Source organism: Notechis scutatus, chromosome 1, assembly GCF_049901735.1.
Source record: "Notechis scutatus isolate UNSWTSFEM ecotype Mainland chromosome 1, rNotScu1.2, whole genome shotgun sequence".
In the NCBI taxonomy this organism is placed as follows: Eukaryota; Metazoa; Chordata; class Lepidosauria; order Squamata; family Elapidae; genus Notechis; species Notechis scutatus.
The window spans coordinates 64,595,278-64,616,543 of NC_142009.1; the positions used below are offsets into that span (position 1 = coordinate 64,595,278).

At 38.5% G+C, this 21,266-nt stretch overlaps 2 long non-coding RNA genes across 2 annotated transcripts in view; one reads left to right on the top strand and one right to left on the bottom strand.

The window, feature by feature from the left end:
• LOC148132829 (uncharacterized) overlaps positions 1-17,446 on the bottom strand; it is a 121,590-nt gene extending 104,144 nt beyond the window's left edge. Inside the window, exon 1 of the long non-coding RNA XR_015746926.1 lies at positions 17,348-17,446. This is a non-coding gene — a long non-coding RNA (uncharacterized LOC148132829). The remainder of the gene's footprint in view (positions 1-17,347) is intronic.
• Positions 12,756-18,586, top strand: LOC148132830 (uncharacterized). The gene is made up of 3 exons (XR_015746930.1): positions 12,756-12,878; positions 17,527-17,622; positions 18,346-18,586. It is a non-coding gene; the product is annotated as an uncharacterized LOC148132830 (long non-coding RNA).
• Positions 18,587-21,266: the final 2,680 nt, after the last annotated feature.

Genomic DNA, 21,266 nt, shown 5'->3' on the forward strand with positions numbered 1-21,266 from the left:
AGGTGTGATCTTTGTCCCAAAGGTGCTTTTTGACCTGGATGACTGAGAATCTCCATAGTGTCAGCGTTCCGATTAACACACCCATTGAAAGCAGAACTCTGCGGCAAGTAGATTCCTCAAAGAACGTGTTTATTGGATACATCATATTGGCACAGCCAGTGAAAACCAACTCTAAAAGTTCCCATTGTTTTCACCTAATTAAAAGAGCAAAATTTCCCCCTCCCAGTTGTCACCAGTCACATTGTCCAATGGAAGTAGCTGGCAGGCTGCTTGATCACTCCTCTCCTCCTCTCACAGCACCTGTTAAGATGGCCTTGGTTCCCACAGGAAAACTTTTTGTTTTGATGGTTAAACAGTCCCTCTACTTCCCTCCTCTCAGGGTTCGTGGCAACTATGAGGTAGCAAAAGATGGCATCAGCCAGGTTCACTTCAGAGTTGACACATAGATGTGATCTTTGCAAACCACTGCTAAGATCTGGAGTTCTAAAATATACTTTTACTAACTGAATACCCGTGCTTCGCAATGACACTATGTGATTGGGCTAGGCAGAAGAAATCCAGTTCACAATCAGTTGGCTCAGTGGTGGTCAGTGACTGAAACACATAAGGGAATATTGCTCCTGCCACCTTGAGTCTGGAAGCAGTTCCCTAGGTGGAAGGCATAGACATTTTGGCGAGGTACCGACATTTAGTACTGTAAGGAGCCCCAGACCCTCTGATGTTCTGCTGTAAAGAAGATGGCTATTATATCAATATACCTCAGTATGACACAAAGACCAAGGGTCCTCTCAAGAAGATTGTGTCTTCTGCTGACTTTTACAGCTACAGGATAATGGAGCGTGATGGTGAAGAATGCTATCTACTGCTGTTCTGCAACCTTGTGAGGCAACTGGCAGTTAGAACAGAGTTCTTTTCAGGTGGGGAGGGGGAATAGAATGTCTATCTCCTTAGCATCAGAGCATGTTAATAAAAGGCAACTGGCAGTTGGAACCGAGTTCTTTTCAAGTGGGGAGGGAAATAGAACTCCTTAGCATCAGAGCATGTTAATTACTGTATTAAGAAATAGTAATGATCTGATGGTTATTTCTAAAAATCCTTTCTTAGTGAGCATCTAGAAGCCAAGAGGAACATACATGCCAAATTTCAAGTTTGTAGGCTTTACGGTTCTAGAGATTTTGTGATGAGTGAGTGGTACTTGGCTTTTATATGTATATAGATGATGAATTATACTGGATTTCAAAGGTTGCAGCCAAGCCTGAAAGATACAGGGACTGCTACTGTGAGACTGACAGGATCAATATAGAACTTTGGGCAAGGAAAATGACCTTCTTCTCCCTTCTCTCCTGATACACTATTCCTTTCCCATTTTCTCAGTTACTTGGATTGCTGAGATTGAAAGACCTTGGAATGAACCATTCCTCTATGGGGAGCTCATCTAAAGGATTTTCTGAAAGAACACTGTCTGCAGAATCCTTTTATGAAGCACCCTTAGTCACAGAGTTGTATTGATTCTTGATTGATACTACAGCATTATTTTACATAGCAACTACATAGTATATTTTCAGGTATCTGCATCTTAAAACATTTGCATATATGTAACCAAGCAACTTAACTGGGCTCGAGTTGGAAAAAGCATGTACATCGGAAACCCCTTGTATTAAGTAGGAAAAAGGAGGTTTCTTTCTATATATTTGGAAAACTAGGTATCTAGAAAAACAAGTAGCATATAAGACTTCTCAGAAACAGAAAATAAAGAAGTTTTCTTTGCAAGGAAAATGAAATAAAATTGGCAACTATAAAGGGAAAATTTTTGTCTGTGCAGTTTTCTTGCAATGGCCAATTTTTTTTGGTACTATATACCATAATTCTGCTCCGAACTAATGCAATCTTTCCAATGCTATCCTCCTCCAGATTCACTGGAAATGCAACTTCCTACCTAGGATTTCCAACATCTAGAGAGCATCAAGTTAGGAAAAGCTATTTTGGTGAAGGACTAGTTAAATTTTGTTTCATTCCTGGATGCCTAAAAGCAATTATGGTTAGACTGGCTGCGGAAAATTAGTTTTTAAAAACTTCTAGGAATCATTTGGATGGATCATTGTTGCTAATGAACTCTTTCCTATTATTCAATGCAAGTATCTTGATGGTAGGGCTTCCCCCCACCTCCGCATCTACTCATGTATTTAAAAGTAATTTGTTAATTATATTCTATGACGTTTTCTGGAAAGCTAATACTACTATAATGTCATCCTTTGGTTCACCAGAGCCTTATTTGAAACAGAAGCTTAACAACCACAAGGCAACTAGTACTTGTGACTGGAGTGACAAATGAGTCCAGACTCCAGTAGTTTTTGAACATCTTCCAAGAATTGCTGTTCCTGGAATCTTTGACCACAAACATCAGTAGTCACCAATTAAATTCTTTTAGTTTTACTTGCTATATTCCAAAACTCCAAGCACTTAGAAACCTTTAGCAATCTATAACAAGTAATCTTTATATATGGGGAAAATAATCTTCAAAAGGATGGTATTGTGTTTAAGTACTGAAATATTCATTCACCTACAACTGGAGAGAAAGCATAGACTACCAGATGTCACTGAGTTACAGCTTCCATCTTGTTTTCATTAATCATTATAATTTGGGGGTCATAAATCTGAAAAAATGTATAGCTATGGACAAGATAAACAAGAATAAAATAGAACATAAAGATTAGAAATCTGAACAGTTTGGCACAATATTTATCAACTTCTGTACTGTATTCCTCAAATTAATGTTGATCTTGTTTTTTTTTAATTTAATTTTATTATTTTGCCTTTGAGTCAATCTTGACTCCTGCAGATAAAGGAACAATGTAAAAATTTGGACACAGAAAAGCACCTTGAAATGGGGCTGAACGGAATAACCCTGTATTATAATTGTATGGAACTCCTTCATGACTTGTCTCAAAGGTGCATTTTTCTTCAAAAGGCAACTGGACTGGATTTTTTTTCCTTGAGGAAGAAGAAGAAAACATTTCACTTCTCATCCAAGAAGCTTCGTCAGTTCTGATAGCAGGAAGATGAAAGGATAGGTACTGGCCAGTGGTGGGATTCAATTTTTTTTTACTACCGGTTCTGTGGGTGTGGCTTGGGGAGCCTGGCAAGGAAAGGATACTGCAAAATCTCCAGTCAGAGGTGGTATTTTCTGGTTCTCTGAACTACTCAAAATTTCCGCTACCGGTTCTCCAGAACTGGTCAGAACCTGCAGAATACCACCTCTGGTACTGACAGTTATTGTAATCCTTCCGTTCCCCCCATCATCACCATCCTATCAGAAACTATCCTTCCATCCCCCTGCCATCAGAACTGATGAAGCTTCTTAGATGAGAAGCGAAATGTTATCTTCTTCTTCCTCAAGAAAAAAAAATCAGTCCAGTTGGCTTTGAAGAAAAAAGCACCTCTGACACAACTATAATCTGGGTGACTGAGAATCTCCACTGACGTTCCTTCCTGAGTTGAGCTTTGGAAATTTAGTTCTGGAAATACTGAAACCAGATTTCCCTTCACTCATGAGAAATGTGTTTGACAGTATTAATCTCCACATAGGTGTCAATTCCACATTTTCTTCAGCACAGTGCCAGCAATATAGCTGCCTCCTCCCTAAAGATGTGTGCATTTAAAACTTTTTTCCTCCATTTATCCTGCTAAGTTCTGTGTACAGTTGATCTAACTGTTAAGATGCTAAAGATGATGGATAAGAAAGGAGTTTGCCTCCCTACTCTATATAGTCTTAAAACCTTGTTCTTTTTCCTGTTTACTTTCTGTGTTTAGCTTGGCTCTAGGCACCTTCAGAACTAAAATGATTCATCATTATCTTGTATTACCATGCATGAGAAAAGATCACATCTGTCAAGATTTTGTAAAATAATCTCTGCACTTCCATTTGCACTGAAAAACAGACTGCAAACAGTAGACAACATAATCAAAGAGACCACATGAGCAACACATTCAAGATGATCAGGATAGAACTTGTCTCCTTTGGTGAATTTGCAATAATGTAAACAGATTACTTTTTTGAATTATCACTGTTTTTGACACTTTTATTTAAAAGGCTTTTTAACATTGTTCAATAGTCAAAAACCCTATAGTAGTACAATAATTACTATGAACTACAACTGTACCTGTTGTTTTGTGTAAAGTTTGCATCCTCCAAATGGTGCCACTTCCTGCCCTGCCTGGTTCAATTTTTGCTTAAAAACTATTTTAACTATTAAAACATTAAGCAGAAAACTAGCACATCAAAAGTACATCACCAGGACAGCAGTGAAATGATTTGTGGAGAATGCATGGAAGAAGTGATAAACATGATACATATTGTATCAAAAACAATGTCTCCTGATCTGATAAATAAATGATAATGTTGTCAATAACATCTTCCTCTTCCTTGGACTTTATTTTTAACAATGATCACAGGGAACAGAAAGAAGAGATCCAAAATAAAAAAAATGAGTAGGATTTGTAGAATGGATAATTGAGGTTATGTAAATAAGTATAATAGAATATGACGGATAAGACAATGGATATAAGTTAACTGTATAAATGTATAAATGTATATAAGATATGTATCATATGCTATAGTATGTATGGCAAAAATGCCAGGACGATCACACCGTGTCCAATGTTTTAATAATTCAATCAATAAATGTATTTTTTTAAAAAGAATTATCACAAACAAAAATGAAAATTATCACAAACAAAATGAAATAAGAAGATTGAAACAAACCATTAACCTGCAGCAGCATTTTTATTTCTGAGAATGCATTCTCATTCTCATATGGGCTTCAGTAATTATGAAAATAAAAAGAGACGGGTGATTAATGTCCAATGTTTGGCTTTGACCTATACCCACCCCACCACTCCCCCCCAAAAGATAAATTTACATAGTACTGGAAATAGTCCTGAACTCTATACTCTTTCAGCTCTTTTTAAATTTGGATGGACAGGTGGATGGAGGCAATGATGAAACATGGGTGACAAAAGTGCAAGATCCACAATTTAATGTACCTTCCTCATGTGGCTGAATGCAAACATTTAAGCATAGTACACGCATGATGACAGCATGTAGATTGACATTGTAACATCATCATGGTTTGCTGCAGATACTTTTGAGCAGAGATAATACTGTTTGAGGAGATTTCCAGGAAGATGGCAAGTTGGCAATGAACAATCAACCCCAAACCATTTTCTAAAAAATGGTCTGTTTTCATGTCTATGGAGATTCTCAGTTATCCAGGTCATGGTAGTCCCAAAGATGCTCCTTCAAAAGACAACTGTGCTTGTTTTTTTCTTGAAGATGTTTCACTTCTCTTCCAAGAAGCTTCTTCAGTTCTGATTGAAGAAGCTTCTTGGATGACAAGCGAAATGTCAATCAGTTCAATCAGAAAATTGCACCTCTGTTACTTGACTGCCCTCTGTCTTGTTCCACCATTCTGGGTGGATTTGCAGGAAAACAAACATAAAGTATTGAATCATTGAAATGAATCAGCAGAAATGCCCATGGAAACCACTACATAACATTCTTGCAACATCCTGGCTGCCTTTGAACATTTTAATTAATTCAACCCAATTATTTACTTTATAGGGTTTTACAAGTTTTGTAGCATTATGAGCAATAAAAAATGTTTTTTATCGTGACATATGAGTAATTATTATATACTGTACATCAAAAAGTCATTCATCTGAATTAATATGTAAATTAACTAGCTGGAAACAGTATATAGTGATTTCATATTGCTAAGTATCTTTCATGCCATCTAATCTCATAACATCATCTGTATCCAGGAACCAAGTAGATTTATTGCGGGTTCAGTTGTAATGTAATAGAATTGTAGCAAAGGAAAATATTGGTGCCAGATCCAAGTCGATGGTATAAAGAAAAGGTTTGCATTTCAAATTCCCAGAGATTGTGGGAGGAGCTGCTGGCTGCTTGTGAAGGAAGCCAAGGGTGAGTAGAAAGGAGAGAGGCAGTTTGAATTGCTTCCATTGCATTTCAAATTCCCAGAGGTTGTGGGAGGAGCTGCTGACTGCTTGTGAAGGAAGCAGAGGGTAAGTAGAAAGGAGAAAGATAGAGGCCCATATGCCTAACAGCACGCGAATCATATAACTATAAACCAAGAATAGCAATAATACATTTAGGGTAAGTGCACTTGAGATCGTGATTTTATTTTATTTCAAAATGACCAGCTTAGTTCAGTATAATACTTGTTTTACAGCTGTCTTTTGCAGTACTCTTTTCAAACTTGGATACTGTCCTCTTTGTAAAAAAAATTACCAGTCTACATTGACTGATTACCTATCTAGAATCTCTAATCTGTGCTCTCCAAGCAGAAATTAGGTGCCCAATCCAGCCATCTATTGAGCTGCTGTGCTACCAGCCCCCACTACCACAAAGATCCTACAAGAAAAGGGTAGTATGGACAACCGTGGGATCTGGCAGGGTGAGAGCTGTGGACCATAAACGTAAAGCTTTTGCTGTGTCCCAGCATAACAGATACAGTGCCCTTGCTGACCTTAATAAGGACACTAAAGTGACAAGTCAAGGTAGTTGTGATAATAATGATAACTCAAGTAAGCTGGGGATCATGGTCCTAGAAGAAGAACTTACTTTGGAAAGGAGAAAGTGTGAATCAGGTATTACGCACCAGTCACACGAGAAGAGCAAGGCATCCAAAAAGAGAAGCCACCTTCTGGTTGGGAACTCAATTATAAGGGATGTAAATTTAGGAAAGGATACTGAGGTTTTGAAAGAGGTCAGGTGTCTACCAGGTGCTACTGCCAGCAGAGACAAGAAGCGTATTCTTAAGATAGCCAAGAATGCCAGCAAGGGCTGTGATGTTGATGCTATTATACATCTTGGTACAAATGACCTGTCCCAGAAGGATGTACTCTCTGTTCAGAAAGACTTCCATAGCTTGGGGTATGAACTTAGTAATATGGGCTGTAGGCTTATCTTTTCAGAGGTTCTACCAGTATACAAGGAACAAAAAGGGAAAGGGCAGCGTGTAGCAGAGTTTAATGTGTGGCTAAAGGAGTGGTGTAAAAGGGAAGGCTTTGGTTTTATTAGTCATGGTGTCTGCAGCTGGTCCAATGAAAAACTGTACAAAAGAGTTGGTTTGCATCCATCAAAGAAAGGGACTGAGTTACTTGGCATTAAATTCACAGATTTCCCTGATAAACATTTAAACTGAACAGCGGGGACGGAGAATTAATGGATTCAGAACATTTCTATCCCCAGCAACCTAAAACTAATAAGGATACCAGTGCATGCAAAATAGATGTTTGTGCAGGTAAGATTATCAACCTTGATGCCAACCAAAATCAAGCATTTAATAGTGAGTGCCCAGGGGTGAGTTTCTACCAGTTCTGTCCACCTCTGTCGAACCGGTAGCTCTGAAGAGCAGCAGACATAGAACCGGTTCTATGTCTGCTGATGTTTTTGCCCACCCACCCACCCGGGCTCTTACCTGATTTTTATTCCCTGATTTTTCAACTTCAGCTGCCAAACAAGGCACAGCTGCAGTTAAAAAAGCAGGAAAAGAGGGCTGTTTCAAAGGCTGCTTCTCTGCACGCAGCGTGCTGATGACGATTTACAGGCACAAGGCATGCAGGGAAGCACATCATAAATCACCGAAACTTGTAAATCCCGAACTTGTAGTTAACCTTGTCGTATCCCACCCCTGTGAGTGCCATACCATGTGCATTAATCAAACAGGTGGCAAGAAAGTAGGGGCAGGCAGGCACAACACAGGTTATGTAAAAAAATAAACACAGTGTCAGATATAAAGATCTCAAGTGCCTATATACAAATGCACAAAGTCTGGGGGAACAAACAGGGTGAACTCAAACTATGAATACATGAAGGTAAATATGATATAGTTGGAGTGAGAAATCAAATAAGTTCCTAACCAACCTAGCTGACAACTTTGTTGTCCAAAAGGTAGAGGGTGAAACTAAAGGGACAGTCATACTGGACTTAATTCTTACAGAGAAGAAGTGATTGAAGGAGTTAAAACTGCAGGAACTTTGGGTGAGAGTGACCATGTCATGCTAGAATTCAACATAACACAAACACAAGCAACAGAACATAATGACACCAGAGTCTTGGATTTTAAAAGAGCTGATTTCAATAAACTCAGAGAGAACTTGGGAAAGATTCCATGGATGAAAATCCTAAAGGGGAAAACAACTCAAGAGTCTTGGGAAACTCTAAAAAATATGATCATAGAAGACCAGACCAGCACAATACCACTGAGAAGGAAAAACAAGAAATCCAAGAAGAAACCAGCATGGCTGTACAAAGATCTCTCTGGCAAATTGAAATAAAAAAGGACAAGTACAAAAAATGGAAAGAAAGACATACAACTAAGGCAGAATATCAGCAGATAGCCAGAATCTGCAAAGACGAAGTCAGGATAGCAAAAGCTCAGAACGAACAAAGACTTGCAACAAAAGTCAAAGATAATTTTAAAAGTTTCTTCCAACATATAAATAACAAGAAAAAAATCAAGGAAGCAGTCAGTCCACTAAAGAGAGAAGACGGCAAGGAAGTAACAAGCAACAGAGAGAAAGCAGAACTGCTTAACTCATTCTTTGCATCGGTCTTCACGCAAAAATAAACTATAGCTCAACCCACCAAAAACATAACTGTAAAAGACAGACCAGAAATAAAAGTTAAAATAAGCAAAAAAATAGTAAGAGAACACCTGTCTGATCTTGATGAAAACAAATTGCCGGGGCCTAATGGATTACATCCCAGAGTTTTAAAGGAGCTGGCAGAGGTCACCTCAAAACCACTGCACCGTATCTTTCAAAAATCCTGGAGCACCGGGGAACTACCAGAGGACTGGAAAAGAGCTGATGTGGTTCCTATCTTCAAAAAAGGAAAAAAACAGACCCAGGAAACTATAAACCAATCAACCTAACATCAATACCCGGGAAGATACTGGAAAAGATAATAAAAAAAAAGATCTGCCAACAACTAGAAACAAGTAAAGTAATAACTAGCAGTCAGCACAGGTTTGTTAAAAACAAATCATGCCAAACCAATCTTATTTCATTCTTCAACACAGTGACTATATTAGTAGACCAGCAAAATACTGTGGACATAATATATTTAGATTTCAGCAAGGCATTCGACAAAGTAGACCACAACCCTACTTCTTAGTAGCTGGAAAAAAGTGGAATAGATAGCACCACCACTAGATGGACTCACAACTGGCTGGCAAACCGTACTCAACAAGTAGTCCTTAATGGGTCTAAGTCTACATGGAGGGAAGTAAGCAGTGGGGTGCCACAAGGTTCCGTCTTAGGCCCAGTACTCTTCAATATCTTCATTAACGACTTAGATGAGGAAATAGAAGGTGAACTTACCAAATTTGCAGATGATACTAAGCTGGCAGGAATAGCTAACACCCAAGAAGATAGGCTCAAGATCCAGATGGATATTGACAGACACTGGGCCATATCTAACAAAATGAAATTCAATGTAGAGAAAAGCAAAGTCCTACACTTAGGCAAGAAAAACCAAAAGTACACATATAGTCTTGGTGAAACCAGGCTCAATAGCAGTTACTGTGAGAGGGATCTTGGAGTCTTAATATGAGCCAGCAGTGTGCAGCAGCAGCCACAAAAGCTAATGCAATCCTAAGTTGTATTAACAGAGGGATACAATCAAGATCAAGGGAAGTACTAATACTTTCTCTATCAAGCCTTAGTAAGACCACACCTAGAGTACTGCATCCAGTTTTGTTCACCACATTACAAAAAAGATGTTGAGACTCTACAAAAAGTACAGAGAAGAGCAACCAGGATAATTAGGGGACTGGAGGATAAATCATACAATGAACAGTTCCAGGAACTGGCTAGTCTAGTCAAGAGAAGGACCAGGGGAGACATGATAATGGTCTTCCAGTATTTGAGGGGCTGCCACAGGGAGGAAAGGGTCAAGCTATTTTCTAAAGCGCCTGTAGGCCAGACAAGGAATAATGGATGGAAACTGAACAAGAAGAGATTTAACCTGGAAATAAGGAGAAACTTTCTGATAGTAAGAACAATCAACCAATGGAACAACTTGCCCTCAGAAGTTGTGGGAGCACCATCACTTGAGACTTTCAAGAAGAGATTGGACTGCCATTTGTCAGAAATGGGGTAGGGTCTCCCGCTTGGGCAGGGAGTTGGACTAGATCAGGGGTCGCCAATCTTTTGGACCTCAGGGACCACCAAACTCATAATTTTAGATCCCAGGGACCACTAACCGGTTCTATGGGCATGGCCTAATTTGTGGGTGTGGCTTGGTGGTCATGTGACTGGCTGGGTATGGCTTGTATGTAAATATTATAAATATTTATATAAATATTGATTTTTTTTTGTAAAAAAAGAGAGCAACTTTTACCCAAAAGCAGGCAAAGCAGGCAGGCTGAGTTGCTCACAGAATCACAGATTCATTCAGAGATCTATCTATCTGCCATTGGCTAGTTCAGACTGTCACATAAAATTTGCTTGCAAGCACACTCATAAAATTTGCTAGCAAGCAAACTCACAAAATTAACTCACAACACACCATGCATGTAAATATTGAATTTTTTTATAAAAAAGAGCAACTTTTACCCAAAATCAGATTGAGTTGCAGATTGAGTTGCTCACAGAATCATTCAGTGATCTATCTATCTGCCATCAGCTCAGTCTCTCAAATTTGCTTGCCGTGAGTCTGCACTGAATTTGCTTGCAAAATCCTGTGGGCCTTGTGGGCAGCGCAGCCTTGTGTTTCTGCGCAGCCTGGATTGATTGCTTTGTGGGGGTGCTCTCGGGGTGAGATTTCTCTGCAGCCCACCAAAATTTTCTCGTGGCCCACCGGTTAGCGACCGCTGTACTAGATGACCTACAAGGTCCCTTCCAACTCTGATTATCTGTTATCTGTTTAATTTTAAATGAAGAAACTCTGGTAAGATTCAACCAATGGTAAATATAACGCAGAACACATCTTGAAATATATATGTTCAATGAGTATCAAAGCAAAAACTTTATTAAAATATTTGCTGGATTTAAGATAAGATGATCAAACAATAGCCTTCTCTTTATCTGTACTCTGGTCTGAATTTTGAGATTGTTATTAAAGGCTTTTTTCTCCTTACCTCACATCAATGTCACTAAGGATAGGTTATGAGGCAGAAGTCCTGGCCAATGGTGGCATCTTGTCTTTCTAGTATGAAACAAAGATCTTTTAATTTTCTCAGGTTGTTCCTTAATGTTAGTACAGCATCACCAATGGCAGCATCACCGCTGGCAGAAAATAAAAGTTGACAATGGTTTCCTGAGTCTTCTTGGATAAAAATACTGTGACTTGATTTCATTGGTACATTTTGCTGTCGCTCACCACACCCATACCAAAGTTACCAAGTTTCTTCCAATTTACATAGCATGGTATTGATAAATGATCAGTTGGTTGTGAATGCATTAAAAAAAATCCGTATCCTGACTTGTTGCTTGCAAAGATTTTCCTTTCCCTGCAGCCAGTTCTGTAAAAGAAGAAAATCACCACTTCCCAGCATGTTTTTTTTTTTTTAATTAAACTCCCCTAGTTCATAATTTTTATATAATTGCACCCCTTTATACAGATGTGTATGTGTGCATGTGTAGTGTCTTAAAACCATTTTTTTCCCAAACCAAGAAATTAGATATTATAAATCCAACTTCTTTTCACCACGCAGGAAAGAAAAAAAGAAAAAGTAGGGTCACAGCACAACTGACTGCTGCTTATCCTGGGAAGGAATCTGCCTTTCCTAGTCTTGACAGGATCTAGAATCAGGATAGATCCAAGCAACAAACAGATAATGACAAGCCAGCAAGCATTTTATTTCTTTAACATAGTTATTACATTAAATCATGTGACACAGTATATGCATCTTGAAGTGGTTTACAAAATATCATACAAATAATAAAATAAATTAAAGCCACATGAAACCCGGACTCATTAAAAAAAACTGGGGAAGGAGGCCAAAGACCCATTCATCCAGCAGCCACGCAGACAAGGCCTGGCTGAAGATAGGGTTCTTCCTGAGACAAAGAAAGAATGTAAAGTTGGCCCTTCCTAAACTTCAAGGATAAGTGCCTTTGACTGTATAGGGACCACAAAGAAGGCCAACCCACAACAAAACCTGTTGGCCCTCCTGGGTTCTCAGTGCATCTTTTAACATAGAATCGGTAGCACCAAAAAAAAAAAAAAAGTCACTCATCTGGAATTGTTCAGTCTGAGAGAAGAACCCAGAAAAATAGCAAGTTGTTGATGATGTGACTGTTTGAAGTTCAGTCAAATGAGCAATAGTGGGCGTGAAATGTTTTGTGCATGCTGGAAAGTGAGGGGACACTCCTTCCTGTGTGGTTTCTAACCAGCCTCCAACTCAGCCACTTCTGTCCCTTTATATATTTGTCACCTCCCCTCTCTTTTGTTTTTGAGACCAACTTCCTCTGGGCTTTAGTCAAGCTGGAGAGAAAGAGGAGGTGGCTTCTGCCATTTAACTTCAGGAAGAAGAGGAGGAATGTTTGGACTCATTTGGTACTTACTCTGATGAGGATAGAGAGTGGGTGCTCAGCAACTAGTCTCCCACCTCAAGGCTTAGTTCATTGTAGACCCAGGGCAAGGTCTCCCTCCCTCTGTGCTATTTCTGTCCTATCACCTCCTTCCCTATGACTCTGTATTTCACCTTATTTTAAACTTGGGAGATATCAAATGGGCTTGAGAGGAGAAAGCTTAAAGAAGGCAAACAGAGTCCTGAAGTCAGATCTTCCTCATTCCAGTCACAGTACTCCAACTGATGGTTTCCTCGCTCCATAATGAGTGTCTTGTGAGTGTAAAAAATGTTTTGTTTTTTTCATTTTCCACAAGCTCATTACAGACACAGTGCTAAACTAGCACATCTGTTTTTGGTATGTATTAAGCTGGGGTGGATTTAAAAAGAGAAAATATTTTGCTTACAAAAATAATAGAATTAGCCATTAATTTAAAAAAGATGTGACAGATTACTGTAATACCTAATTAACATTTAACTAAAACAATTACTGTATACACATAATCTAAGCCCAAAAAAATCATGTGATCCACTTTAAAAGTTTAGTGGTCACTAGTAAATATGTCTAAATAATGTAACCCTACTGGAGTCTTGGATTTCCAGGTAAACTTACCAACACAATTCTTCAACATGCTGAAATAATTTCTTGAGAATTAACTAACTACTCGTTTAGCTAAACTGACTTGTGACTAGCTTTCAACTCTCCTTATCCCTTAAAAGCTGTGAGATACTGGAATTAATGACAAGGAAAATGATCACACTAGAGTAGGCCGCCCTTTATCAGAAAAATTCATGATATAGTCCACCCACAAGCCACATTGCTGCACTTTAGCTTTAGTAGCATGTATACTTGTGTAATCACAGACAACTACAGTATAAATACAGATGTAGAGGAAAAGCAATACAACTCTGACATCAGGATTCAGATCATTAGAAGAACTCTGCTGGAGCAAATCAAAAGCCTATCTGTTCCAGTATGCTTTTTCTCCATGAGTAAATGCCTCCAGGAAGCTCACAATCCAAAAAAAAACCATAGAAAACTCAGCTAATCATATTCTCAGCAAAAAGCATTAGTGAGAGACTGGGAGCAGGTTGTCTCTCAGCCTTTTCTAGCAATATATGTTTGGCATACAGCAGAGGACTACGAAGATAGCACTGAAGAAGGTACTCAAGAGATTTTATATAAACATCAGCTTAGCCTGGAAAGAGAGACTGGAATAAATAAGAAACTAAAAATTGCTCAGCCTTGAATCTCTTTACTATTTATTTATTTATTTATTTATTTATTTGATTTGCCAATTGTTTACAAGATAATAAGTATAAATGTATACATAGTTGTGAATACATGAAATGGGTACATATAAGAAAAATAAAAGAATAAGAGAAACAATAGGACAGGGACGGTAGGCACGTTGGTGCGCTTATGCACGCCCCCTACAGACCTCTTAGGAAAGGGGTGAGGTCAATAGTAGACAGTCTAAGGTTAAAGTTTTTGGGGTTTGGGGAAGAAACTACAGAGTCGGGTAGAGTATTCCAGACATTGACCACTCTATTGCTGAAGTCGTATTTCCTGCAATCAAGTTTGGTGCGGTTTACTTTGAGTTTGTATCTATTGTGTGCTCTTGTGTTGTTATGGTTGAAGCTGAAGTATTCATTGACAGGTAGGACATTGCAATGTATGATTTTATATACCATGCTTAAGTCAGACCGAAGCGGCGTAATTCAAGGTTTTCAAGTTCTAGAATTTCAAGTCTGGTGGCATAAGGTATTCTACAACAGTAGAGGAGTGGAGAACTCTTCTTGTGAAATATTTCTGGACTTTCTCAATTGTGCTAATATCAGATACGTAGTGTGGGTTCCAGACTGATGAACTGTATTCGAGTATTGGTCTAGCAAATGTTTTGTATGCTCTAGTTAGTAGTGTGATATTACCAGAGAAAAAGCTACGTAGGATTAGGTTAACAACTCTTAATGCCTTTTTGACTATGTAGTTACAGTGGGCTCTAGCACTTAGATCATTAGAGGTGAGTATTCCAAGGTCCTTGACAGAGCTTGGATCATCAACAAGATCTTGACTATTCAGCTTGTATTTTATTTTCTGATTTTTTTGCCAATATGTAAGACAGAGCATTTATTTGTTGAGATTTGAAGTTGCCATTTGTTTGACCACTCTGATACATAGTCAAGATCTTTTTGTAGGGTAGCAGTATTGTCTGTGGTATTGAACAGCTTTACATCATCAGCGAAGAGAACGCAATTGCTCTTAATATGATCACAGAGGTCGTTTATGTAGAGTATGAAGAGAGTTGGTCCTAGAACACTGCCTTGGGGAACACCACTATTGACAGGTACTGGATTTGATAGTACGCTCCCGATTTTGACCATTTGTTGTCTGTTTGACAGGAATGCTTCTATCCAGTTATTCAGTTGTCCAGAGATACCATAGGATTTTATTTTTAGGAGTAGTTTGTCGTGTACCACTGAATCAAAGGCTTTACAGAAGTCTATGTAGATTGCGTCTATTGCTTTGCCCTGGTCGAGTTGTGTCGTCCATATGTTTTTGCAGTGTAAGAGTTGCAGATTACAGGATAGTTTTTTTTCTGAAACCAAATTGTTTATTGGAGAGTAGGTTATTTGTCTCTAAGTGAAGGATGATGGATTGGTTAATAATTGATTCCATGACTTTACAGGTGACGCAGCATAAGGAGATTGGCCTGTAATTTTCAACTAGGCTTGGGTCTCCCTTTTTGAAGATGGGGATGACTGTGGCTTGTGACCATAGGTTAGGCAAGGAGCTGGTTCTGAAAGATTTTTCAAAGATTATGCTTAGAGGTTTGGCTATGGCAGTGGATAGCTTTCTTAAGAAGTAGAGACAGGATCTCCATCAGGCTTTCAAAATTCTGTTATCATCCTCCAACAATAAGGAGAGTTCTAGTCATTCTTGTAGTTTCTACTTACTGAGCTTAAATCAGTTTTGAAGGCCTCTTTATTTTCTATACAAATAGGCATTGAACCTTGCCTTTGAATGCACATCAGATCTATGAGGCACTCCACCATCCTAAGAACAACTTATGGAAGCTCCAAGGAGCAAAAGGATATACAAATAACAATGCCGTGGTAAAATTCACACACCATTTGGGACAAAGCTTACTTTGTTCAACAACCAATAGCCCAACCTATATTTCTGCACACTTGTAAAAGCTCATCAGAGAAGTTCAGGAGAGCACAAGGTCAACTTCTGACTTTCACAACTCAGTGCAAATTATTTATGGCAATTCAGCCAGCAGGATTTTCTCCAGATTGCTTCAAAGTGATATTTTGTTCTGAGTCTGCTGACTGAAGGACAGCCAAATAAGCTGTACCTCTCACTGAAGGCAATGATCCCTTACTTGACAATTATCAGAATTTCCTGTGAAGATTTAAAGCTGCATTTTAATAGCAAATCAAGATATCTGAAAGCAGAAGAAAAGTAAGAACAGAGTTTGTGGAAACATACTAGATTTTCAATTATTGGTCAGTAATCCAGAACAGAATGATCCTACTTTGATTGGCCAAACTCAAGTAAGATTTGACAGGAGCGCACAGAACGCTGTTACCTTCCCACCAAAGTGGTGCCTGCATTGTCATGCTTTTGAACTGCTAGGTGGACAAGAGGAGCTTACCCGATCGAGTGGCATTCGCATCTCAAACCCAGGCTGTCAGCTTTCCAGCTGACAAACTCAGTGTCTTTAATTGTTGAGCCACCATGCTCCTCTTTCATTTTATAGATGGATATTAAATATGGCTAGCTGTAGAAAATGTACTAACTGCAAATATTCTTTTTACACGTTTTAAGAATAATCAAATGAGAGAGAGAGAGAGAGAGAGAGAGAGAGAGAGAGAGGTGTCCCTGCTTTCTACTTGTTAAGATAGAGAAGAATTTCAGCCACCATTTTCTCTCAATCAATCTGATCTTATCAACCAAGCAGCACAGCACAATCATCATTCAGTATCCAGTAATACTTCTGTCTTCTAGTTGAAAATTGAAAAGTTGTTGGATATGGAGAATCAATATCAAAACTGATATTCAGCATCCACAGATTGGAGAGAACAGTTGTGGGAAAGAAAAATCTGGATCTTGTAGACAACCAAACGTAGCCAGCTCCACATTTTTCCCAGGAAAACAACCTCATCCTCTTCCAGTGGGGCCAAACCATCTTTTCACCATGAGGCAAACTCACAGGGACAAAACTGGCAAGAACTGATTAGGGTTCCTGGTTAACCAGAATGTGTCAAAAGCACTGAGTGAACTCTGAATTCCAAGCAGCAATGTCAATTTGTTTTAAGACCACACAGAAAAACATTGTCACAGTCATGTTGCTTCTCTGCTTTTTTTAAGGAATCCAGCATTCAACTGGTTACTTCTTTTTTCATCTCTGTGATCATGCCATTGCTCTGAGCCAAGCAAACCAAGATGCTGCCCTCCTGCCATTTTGTCCTCCATAGTGAGCAGGTTTCTAAGGGGTTCTGTGATTATTTACAATCTAACAAAGCTCTGTGTTAAGTAACAATAGAAACAGGGTGGGAATCTACTAACCATAAAGCTCAGTGGTCAGAAGAAGAGAAAGACAAACTTTTCAGTTACTGGAGGCTCTCAGCCAAATGCACTCTGCCAGCACATCTGGAATGAAGTTATAACCACTTTTTCTTTAAGAAACAAGTATATCACAATGTGCCCAGAACGATAATCTTCAACATTTTCATACCTGTCTGCATTCCTACACCATTATGAATATTTTCATGGTTCCATAGTTACCTACTTCTTTTGCCTGTGAATGTAGTACCCCTTTGAGTCTATGTGTTTGTTTCTGTTTCTAACAGGAACTTTGCTTAACCAGGGGGAGAAAGAGGAAATCCGTATGTAATGAATCTGTTTATTTTACAGAGCTCCCTACGGAGGGACAAAGGAGCAAGAGTTATGCAAAGCTTTGGCAGTGGCAGCTGCTGCTGGGAAAGCTGGATCTGGTTTTCATTTCTGCCAGTAAGTAGAAGTGACCATATCAGGCAAGACCTGGTAAACTCCCAACTGGAAAAGCAACACACTTGTGTGGACCTGTCAGACTTCATCTTGGCTATTAGCCCTTCACAAGGCAGTCCTCCTCCCTCCCTCTCTCCCTTCTTTTTATTGCGGCTCAGGCTACCACCTATCCTAAGTCAATAGGCAGTTAAGAAGTGCTTAAAATCAATATTAATCAGCAATTATACTGTAGGAAACAAATATAACTCTTTTAGATCCCTTGCCTTATTTTGAGTTTGACAAAGCTTTATCATTCCTAGTAGTTTTCCGCAAAACTTTCTCTCTCCCTCCCTCCCTCTCTCTCTCCCCTCCCCTGGCATGCGTGCATGTGTGTGTGTGTCTTCAAATTAGTGTTGACTTCTGGTGACTGCCAGGACTAATCCCTGTAGTTTCCTTGGAAAGATATTTGGGATTGCCACTACCTACTTCCTCAGGCTGACTGGCCCAAGGTCACCATCTGACTTCATGCCTAAGAAAGGACTAGAATTCATGGTCTCTAGCCTGGTTCCTTAACTATTAACCAAGCTGGCTCTCTTCTCAAAATGCAGAGATCCAAATGTCTAGATAATGAAAACATGCCAACATTATATTTGCTGCATGGAAAATGAGAGTGCAGGGTATAATTTAAAATACAAAGAAGACAGATGTGCTTATCCACTCTTAGTAAAATGACTTTTCTCTCCACAGAGAGGTAAGTCAGTTGTTTCGACCCATCTAATCCAGTAAGGCAGGGCGGGCAAACTTCAGGCCCTGTTGACTAAAGAATACTGGTTGGGTGGAGCCTAGAAGATATGCGTTTTCTGCCATAGCACCTGCCTTATAGAACATTCTCCCTCCCGAAATCAGGACAGCCTTGACTCTGCTGGCTTTTCATAAGTGGTTAAAGATCTGTTTTTGAAAAAAAAATTGTAATAATAATAATTTTGTTCACTATCCAGTGTCACAAAATTGAACGAATGAAGCTATTTCATGCTAACAAAATACATATTGTGTTTTTGTGTGTCTATGCAAAGTTCTTTAAATTCTACTGACAAGGATTCACTTCCTTCCATGTACACCATTTCAAGTAACACTGGAACACAGGACAGAATTAAAGCTATCTTTGTTAGGATACTTAACGGGATATTTATCTCTTTTCATTCCCACTTTCTAAAGTTCTAGCAGCAAGATCATAGCAACATAACTGCTTTTATTCTTAGCCAAGAATATTTTGGAAACTTGTCTAGTTTTAAATAAGATGCTGACTTTAAAAAAAATCTGAGATTTCTATGCATGCAAGACAACAACCAACAACAGTAGTGATAGAAAACATTTTTTTAAAAGTGGAAATGAAGAGGACACACTTCTTACAATTTGTGAAAGCTGTCTGAAAGAACTTTCCTGTAATTTTGTTGCTTTGGAACATATTGTAATAATTTTTTCAGTGGTAATAGTAAATAAAATAAGGAATGTAGAACCAGTCATATCACAGCTAGGAGAGATTAATTGAGGAAGAATTATGTTACACAAATACATCTGGGAAGCATGGGGATCTCCTTCTCAAAGCTGAATAACAGGTGGAAGTATAAGCAATTAATTCACTGATCATTACTAATTGTATAAAAGTTAAAATCTGGAACTACATATACTAGCTGGATAGGTCACAAAACACCTTGACAAATTAGTTGAGCAGAAATGATGCAAGTAATAAAACGAAAGATCTCTCTATCCCAAAATCGTTCTATCCCTTTTGTGGTTTAGAGTAACTTCCCTTAAGATTTTGGCCTCTGTTAAATCCAGTGGATACCCATTAAGAATTCAAAAACTGAACTTGAGGAAGTCATTCTTCTATATGTCTATGGAGGCTCTCAATCATGCAAGTCATAGTTGCCCCAAAGCTGCTTTTTCAAGAGGCAACTAGACTTTCTGTTTTTTCTTTGAAGACATTTTGCTTCTCATCCAAGAAGCTTCTTCAGCTCTGACTGGATCCATTCCCCACCATCCTTTGTTGGGAACAACTGGGTGTCTCAGACAAACAAAACTAATTCTAGATTTTCTAATATTAGTAAAAAAACAAAAAAAAAACCAAGAATTTCAGTTACGAAAGTCTATTAACTTAGAAGAGATCGATACTTCTTTAATGAAGAACATCATAAATTGTGTTAATAAATATATAAATAATCTAAAATATTAATCATACATTTAATGTAGTAAGCATTCAGATATTCGTTTTTCTGGGTAGCTGCAAAATGGGTTATAATTCTTTTTATTATGAACAGAGAGTTAAGACAGAGAAAAAGTGATTTTGAGATCTATAAAAATATGCAAAAATATCAAATATCAAAAATATCATTCTTTATTAAGATGGATGCTGTTAATAATACAGACACTAGAGGGAAACTCAAGATTGTCCTATACTTTGGAGAAATGCCCATTTATGAAAGCCCCACTTTTAAACTCATCCAGCATTTCTCTGCAACCACTTTAATTATGGCTTTGTTTAGATTTTCACTAAAATGAATACAAAATCCAACACCAAAAAAAAAGCCCAACTCCAGGGAGTGGACAAGAGTCTAAACTTTGGACATACTTTCCTGCTTCTACTTCTCAAGTTGTACACAGATACAACCCAAGCTCAAACTACTAATGAACTACAGTTGCAATGAACTGGCCCAATTACGTAAGCATCCATGTCATGCTACAGATCAGCACTGATATTGTTGTTCTAATCTGCCCTTTTTAAAGAAAACTTTCTCAAGCATTTTTTTCTTTGCTATGATCAGTGAGCTTAGGGGTAAAACAACAAAGGAACAATTTTCAGATTACTGCATGTAAGAAAGCACTCTCCACTGACTTATAGCAATGCTACACCAGGTGCTACCAGTGCTTTATACATCTACACACTGTCATTGTAATAATAGGCAGCCATGAAAATGACTCGTTTGTTATTACTGTTTATTTAGTCATTTATTTAACAACATGTATAACCCACCCCAATCCCAAGGGACCATTGGATGGCTCGCTTCACTCAAGTTTTGAAAGCTCCACAATTAAGCATTTTATTTGCAGGATCTACTGAGATTTTAGTTTTGGAATACTCTGTATGAAGCTTTTTCCTCTGGACACTGTTGTGCTAATAAAAGGTCAGCTTAGATAAGAGACTGAGATTGAAACCATAAGTGATATAAGATGTCAGGGTGGGGGAATTGCACAATGTGCTATGATGTCACATCATACATGGCTTGAATTATATATTAAAAGAGAGCGGAGAGAAAGATATTGAGCAGCTGTTCTAAGCATTGCCCATCAACAATACTGTTCCACACAGCTATTACCTACTCTGGGGACCAGAGAACTTCCTGAAATGATATGCTATTGTACCAAGCTAAGAAGGGCAAAGGAACTGAATGGCTAAAATTATATAGCACCCAGCAGTACCAAAGGCAGATCAAGGATACCTCTAGACCACAACTCTGAATCTCTGAGTTCTATCCAACTAAGACAAACTGGTTTCATCTTTCCACACCAGCAGTTCTACCTCTATCCAATGTAGATTAAAATTCAAACTAATCAGTGGCAGATGCTGATTCAGAGCATTTATGTAAACCAAATAGCAAATGCCAGAGCTA